Consider the following 8,021-nt stretch of genomic DNA (forward strand, 5'->3'; position numbering starts at 1 on the left):
ACAATTCAGACATTTTGCCTGGTCAGAAAGGTTTAGACTGTTTAGACTGTCTCTGACAGAAGTTTTCAGGTCATAAAATTGTTGTTTCTTGGTATTTTTGATAGTTCTTTGATTTATCTATGATCTTATGTGTTTGGTTTTGAGCCTTCAGATTCTAAGATCTAGACAAGTGCTCACGGTGAGGTCTGGTGGCTTAGGCTACCCCAACTTCAGTGCAGAGCCAAGCCCAGGATGTCCTCATTGACTCAGCTGTGCCTTCTGGCCATGCTGGGAGGAATCACATCCTTCAGGACTTGTCTTCACAGCCTTCTCTGTCCTGGGCTTTACACCTGGTACATAACAGTTAAAATTGCTTACTTCCTAGGTTTTTCAGCAAGAATTAGGGTTACTAAGAGTTAACATTGTAATTAATATATGTGATTAAAACTACTGGATGTAAGACAAACAATTCTGTATATAAAGTGTAAAAGAAAAATAGGATGTGTTTTGGAAAAGAAGTTTTTTTAAAAAGATGTTAAAATGTGGTTTTTGTTAAAAGAAAAGCAAATTTGCCTGGCTTAAAGGTGATTTAAAAGTTATTTTATTTTATTTATTTTTATTTATTTATTTATTTATTTATTTTTTGAGACGGAGTTTCGCTCTTGTTACCCAGGCTGGAGTGCAATGGCGCGATCTCAGCTCACTGCAACCTCCGCCTCCTGGGTTCAGGCAATTCTCCTGCCTCAGCCTCCTGAGTAGCTGGGATTACAGGCACACGCCACCATGCCCAGCTGATTTTTTGTATTTTTAGTAGAGACGGGGTTTCACCATGTCGACTAGGATGGTCTCGAACTCTCGACCTCGTGATCCACCCGCCTCAGCCTCCCAAAGTGCTGGGATTACAGGCTTGAGCCACCACGCCCGGCTAAAAGTTATTTTAATTTTTAAAAAGATAGATAAACTAAGTAGATACAGAAAATGGGGGAAAAAGAAAATGGGAAAAATTGTAAGAGGTTATATTTTACACTGTATGAAAATCTTATGTTGTGTGATCAAGGCTGATTGAGATTGGATAGGTCTGTTTATAAGGTTTTATTAATATTGTATTTAATATTAATAATACATTGATACAATAGTTAAATTTGTTTTTTTCTGAACAAGATTTTCATATAGTATTAATAAGATATAGTAAATTATTTTGCTCACTTTTTCAGTAAATTGCAAAATATTTTAAAATGAGAGGAGAATGGGAGAGATAATCTGATACAGCCTTTATTAGATCTTTTGATTGGAAAACTGAGTTGCTGATCTATTAAAAAGTTTTTGCTTTCTGAAATCTTTGAATTATCACTTTAGCTAAATAAATGGCTATTATTTTAGAATGACCTGTGATTTATTTTAATGTCAAGTATCTTAAACCTTTGATATTTGACATACCTCCCCAAAACAAATTTCAAATTCTAAAATTGAGTCTTTTTGACCTCAAACTAACTCTTGGACATTCAAAAAAATGGAGGGCCCTTGAAAAATCCAAGAGGGACATATTAGGCTTATTGGGATGTTAAAGCAATGTTAACATTATATGGAAAGTGTTATCAAATAAGAAATTGTGTTTGACTTTCTTTGAATCATCTTTGTGTAGATGTTATTAATGTAAGTTCCAAAACTGTATGAGGCTTTTAAAAAACCTGATATGTCTTGATATATGCAGTAAATCACTTTTTATCCTAAAACGTTTTTTGCAAATTCTAAAGCATTGTGTCTTCAAGGAAATTAATGGAAAGGACTATGACAGGTAGTGTTGAATACAGGTTTCTGATAACCTCAGAGATTCTACCATTGGACTAGGTAAAAACATTCAGAACTCTGGCCAGGCGCGGTGGCTCAAGCCTGTAATCCCAGCACTTTGGGAGGCCGAGGCAGGTGGATCACGAGGTCAAGAGATCAAGACCATCCTGGTCAACAAGGTGAAACCCCGTCTCTACTAAAAACACAAAAAGTTAGCTGGGCATGGTGGCGCATGCCTGTAATCCCAGCTACTCAGGAGGCTGAGACAGGAGAATTGCCTGAACCCAGGAGGCAAAGGTTGCGGTGAGCCGAGATGGCGCCATTGCACTCCGGCCTGGGCAGCAAGAGCGAAACTCCGTCTCAAAAAAAAAAAAAAAAAAAAAAAAAAAAAAAAAAAAAATTCAGAACTCTGATAAAAATCTGACGGGTTTATAAAAATTGCTAACCCAACTTCAAACAGAGCAAAAGTTAGTTACATAGGACTGAACTGATAGAGGACTGAAATAATTTGTTATGACTTCATTTTGTTTGAAATATTGCTGATTGGTTTTATATTTTGCTTTCTAGAGTCAATATACTTTTTCTTTTAAGCTATTTACAGTTTACAGCAATTGAGTAAAGTATACTTTTGTGAGAAAAATTGAAACATTTACCTTCTCTCCACCTGATTTCTCTAGAATTTGAAAACCGTATTCTCTACAATGCAATACATTTTACTGCAATGTAGCTATTTGTATAAGTTCAGTAAGAATCCCTTTTCCTTTTGTAACAGGACACATTGGAAACACTGGTTATTTTACCAAGGCTTTGACTGGAATGTCATATATTCAAGTTTGAGCGGCAGACTGCTTTGAGGGATTAATTTTGACTTTATAAAACCAAGACTTGGAAAACATGGTCTGGTATCTTGTCTACTTGGCTCCCTTACAGGGTCATGGCCTTGGGGTAAGTAATGTCACTTTCTGATAGGCACAGAAACCTCAAGATATTTGGGGACCTTCAGAAGACAGGATATCTTGGGACCTTTTGAAGGCAGGAATTCAACCAATTCATGAGCTATCCTCAACCTTGGCCCAACTAAACTCTCTGTCAACATTGCCTCAGTTTTTTTCTTTTGGTCAACACTTAAAAGTCATCCTTAGAAATTCTTGCCCTTCTAGAGTAATTTATATAGTATTTTATATACTAAAAATTGATCTGCGTCGCAAATATTACTTCTCCAAAGGTCTTTTTCATAGTATATGTCATGGCCAGACAGAGATGACCATGGACAGAACAGGAGAGGGGAAGCTAGTTCCAAGAATTAGTTCAGAATGAAGGGGAACTATTAGGTATCAGATAGGACATTTATGTATAAGCAGAAGAAACCAATTCAAGCTATCAAGTAGCATCTGGAACTCAGGAAAGGAACTGGAAAATAAGAACTGGAAAGACATCTGCTTCTGTGTGTCTTTTTAAATTCTTTATCTGCAGACTGCCTTTCTTGTCAATTCAGTCTACATTGCAGCGTATAGCCCCGCATAGAGATTGGCTGTCTCTCAATCCCAATTCCAAATTCTGCAAAAGGTGGGAAAGAATCTGATTGGCCAGTTTGGGTCAAGCATCCAGCCAACTATGGTTAGGAAGCCAAGATCATGATGTATGAATTGGCCATTCCTAGAGAAAGAATAATCCCTGAGAGATTTAAAAGGGCAACAACACTAAGTCTGGGCATGTTCCAGTTCAAGTCCAGAAAAGGCAGCTACTTGGAGTTAGCCAAATTTGAGTTTGAAAGCAGAGTCCTCCAGGCTGCCAGGTCTGTCCAAAACTTCTGACACAAACTTCAAGTTCACAGGTTTCCCCAGACTACCCTCAGGTTTGATAATTGACTAGAAAGACTTACTGAACTCACTGAAAGCTATTATACTCATAGTCACATTTATTACAGGGAAAGGACATGACTTAGAACTAGGTGAAGGATGACACAGGGCAGAATCTAGGGAAGGTTTCAAATGGGAAACTTCTGTCATCCTTACAGGTTGCCTTCTTGATATGAATGAGTGGCAATATGCATAGAATACATAGAATATTGCCAGGCTGAGAAGCTCACTCAAGTTTCTGTGTCCAGAGATTTCATCGACGTTTCATTACCTAGGCATGCCTAATTGATTGCTCACATGTTTGAACTCAATCTCCAGCTCCCTTCCTCCAAGGTCAGGCTAATATCAGTGGCCCCGAAGTCCAACCTTCCAAGCACACAGTTGGTCTTTCTGGCATGGCATTCTTGGACTATTGGGTGTGGCCCACCCCATCCTGAGTCATCTTGCTAATACAAACTATTGGCTGTAGGCAGAGAGGCCCACCATCAATAAAAAAAGACTCTTACAAGGAAATTCCAAATATTTAGAGGTTTTCTCTCAGTAGCTGAAGACAAAGGATCTCTTGATACATGGCCAAATTTCTTACAGCAGCAGATACAGCCACTATTCTGCTGTCATGATCTTAACCAGAAGAGCATGGTAAGGTTGATTCTAATCTTAAGGAAAACCTACGTGTTTTCTGCTCTGTGGCGATCATAAAGAAAACAGTCAGAGGCCTGGTAGTAGACATCATTCTCAACTGACCAATATAGGAGAGAGATTCTGGCAGCAGCTTGCAGTAGAATTTATGGTAGTCAGTAGTCCATGATGGCTGAACAGGGTGGTAGTGCTTGGCATGCTAAAGGTATACGGGGCAATAGATGGTTCTGAAAGATATAAAGTGCAACAGATGGTTCTGTTGACCGGGATAGGTTCCAAATCCTTTAGATTAAGTGCAGTTAACCTAGATTCTCTCATATTCCTTTTCTGTATTCTTATCCCGCATATTATCTTAGGTCCTCCCAGGTACCTTCCCAAGGCAGTGGCCCAAACCCCAGGAAATTACTCTTCATTTTCTACAACCTGCTCCACTCACGCAAACCCACACCCATAATCAAAATCACTTAGCTTCCAGGGAGAACTGTAATCAGATAAACTAATGTGTAATTCAAGTTAAGTTATATGTTCTTTGAAATTCCACGTCTGTTCTATCCACAGGAAAAGAGAGTCAAAGTAAGAATTCAAAGTTATAGTCAGGGACCAAGCTGTGAAAGTTATAGAAAGCAAGATTAATCATTTTTTTTAAGAAAACAATCTGATGCAAATGAACAACGCTGGTTTTAAAGAACAGAAAATTAAGCACCATAAATGAATCAGGCAGAGAGGAAATTCTCTCTGATTGGAAATAGATTGCTATAGGGTTTTTCACAAACTCAAGTCACATAGATTTCTGCCTACCTCTTTCTAGTGGGATGGTAAACTGATTATTTTAGCTGAAACATAGAGAATAGATCAGAGAGAGAGAGAAACCATCTAAACAATTCTGTAAGCTAAGTTTGGTATAATGAGTCTCTGAGAAAGGACTTTTTCAAACTCTATCCCTTTTCCTGGTTTCCTCTGAATTTCAAATACACTTCCTACTTGTATACTGCCAAGAGTTTAGTTCCCAATGAAACTCAGCTGTGTAAGTGAATTGCATGGAAGTAGGGAAAGAGGTAATCTAGATGGATTTGAGCACTGCAAGTCTTAACATTTAATCCTATGTAAAAACAATACAGAAGTTGCAAAACTGAATAGACAAAGATCAGCTTTCTTGTGCACTATGAGATGAAAACCTCAGGATGGCTCCCAGGGTTTGGTTTGCCAAAAGGCTTTCTCCAGACTTAGTCTCCAAGTCTGTAGAATTCAATTCTGAGTAGGTTAATCTGGGAACTGTCTATGAATTCAATAGGAAATCTAATACAGTTTCCAAAAGAATGCCATGTCTAAGACACTAATATTAAATAGCATAGTAGAATCTATCCAGTGAATTGAGAGAGGGGCCTTCTCCCTATACGTGTTACCAGTAGGGGTCTTGACTGTAAATTGTCTAGGTTCTTGGCATTTTGAAAAAAGATTTGGACAAAACTCACAACAAAGCAAGGAAAGAATGAAGCAACAAAAGCAGAGACGTATTGAAAATTAAAGCACACTTCACAAGGTGGGAGCAGCCTTAGCAGCGGCTCACAGGCCCTGGTTACACAATCTTCTGGGGTCCAAATACCCACTAGAGGGTTCCCATTGGCCACTCAGTATACACCCATGTTACTGAAGTAGTGGCCCCAATCGGAGGCCAAAGTTAAGTTACAAAGTTATACTCCTAAGCAAACGTCTGCTTGGTTGCTTTCTGCAACCAATCAGAGGTGCTTTCAATTTTCTATCTGCCATGCAGAAAGTGGCAGTTGGGGCGGGTTGCAAAGGGATTACCTTCTGGTCCTTTTGTTACTTAGGTGTGGAAATTTGGGGTTTTCCTTCTGATTTAGTTCTAGGAAGTCAGAGTGAATGGGCCTCTGGTTCCTTGCCTCCACACCCTATTCTCCTACCTCAAATTCACTAAATAATAGGATATCTCTACACAGGTATTCTTTCTCTCGATTCTCAAGGATAGTTAGATAGAGGATTTCTCTACACAGGGGCTTGAATTAGCCCCTACCTGTGTAGATATATCCTATATCCTACTACCCTTGGGAAATATTCTGGACTTGAGCAAATGCTTTCACAGTGGCCTCTGTTACCAACATCAACAGCATGGTACCAGAGAGGAATCTGAGAAAACTATTTGGATAACATTGATTTTTAACATGGCTCAAACCTGTTAATTCCATAGCTGGCATAGGGAAATCATTATGTTTCTCTCCAGATGGATAATGATTTTTGTAACTTGATTTACTTTTAGGAATTTAATATTCTTTTTTTTTTTTTTTTTAGACGGAGTTTTGCTCTTGTTACCTAGACTGGAGTGCAATGGCGCGATCTCGGCTCACCGCAACCTCCGCCTCCTGGGTTCAGGCAATTGACCTGCCTCAGCCTCCTGAGTAGCTGGGATTACAGGCATGCACCACCATGCCCAGCTAATTTTTTTGTATTTTTAGTAGAGATGGGGTTTCACCATGTTGACCAGGATGGTCTCGATCTCTTGACCTCGTGATCCACCCGCCTCGGCCTCCCAAAGTGCTAGGATTACAGGCTTGAGCCACTGCGCCCGGCCAGGAATTTAATATTCTTAATGAAGGTTGACACATTTGTGAATCCAAATTATTGCATAGTTCTACTGATGATAGTAGTCATCTTACATGCTTAGAAAATATTCCTTTGGATGGCTATGTTAATTGCTATAATTTTCCTCTGTCATTTTAAATCAATTTCTTCTTTGTGAAAACAAACTGTTACAAATCGCCATTTTGTATTAAGCTGTAAATTACAGTGTATTGAACTAAAATGTTTTAGTTGTAACATCGGATGGAGAAAATTATCAAAATTTACATCTATACTAAAATGGCTCAATGCTCATTGCCTTTTGTAAACACTGGAATTAAAACAAATAGCTGGGTGCAGTGGCTCACACCTGTAATCCCAGCACTTTGGGGGCCGAGGCGGCTGGATCACCTGAGGTCTGGAGTTCAAAACCAGCCTGACCAACATGAAGAAATCCAGTCTCTACTAAAAATACAAAATTAGCTGGGTGTCTTGGTGCATGCCTGTAATCCCAGCTACTTGGGAGGTTGAGGCAGGAGAATTACTTGAACCTGGGAGGCAGGGGTTGGAGTGAGCCGAGATCATGCCACTGTACTCCAGCCTGGGCAACAGAGTGAGACTCCGTCTCAAAAAACAAACAAACAAAAAAACCCCTCAAACAAACAAATAGCAATTATAAATGATTTATATCTTTTTACAAACACAATTTTACTGATCTATACTTTTCTGTTCTTTATGGAACTCATTGTTCTTTTTGTGATAGTGGGATAGATATAGATTATTATCCTAACTTTTATCTTAATTTAAACATGCCTGATAAATATTTATGCATTGCCTATAGTTGCTAGGTATTGCAGGAGGCACAAAGGAAACAGACATACTTTTTTTGTCCTTAAATACTGAGACTCACATAGAGACATAAAGATTCAGGTTCAGAGGCTATTGTCTAGAAATTTCCATACTTCATTTGTATCACCAGACAAACTTTCAAGGTGGATAAACTAGGTAAATATAAGGTATATTTTAAGGTAGATAGAAAACAAAGGCCCAGGGTTTGACTTGTTAATGTCGCACAGTAAGTGAAAAGACCCGGATCTGAAATACGTTCTTTTCAGTGCTAGTCTTAGACTTTCAGCAAAATTCAAGGCAGAACAGGGTGAGTGATACAGTGCAAAGAACGTA

This window comes from Saimiri boliviensis, chromosome 14, assembly GCF_048565385.1.
Source record: "Saimiri boliviensis isolate mSaiBol1 chromosome 14, mSaiBol1.pri, whole genome shotgun sequence".
In the NCBI taxonomy this organism is placed as follows: Eukaryota; Metazoa; Chordata; class Mammalia; order Primates; family Cebidae; genus Saimiri; species Saimiri boliviensis.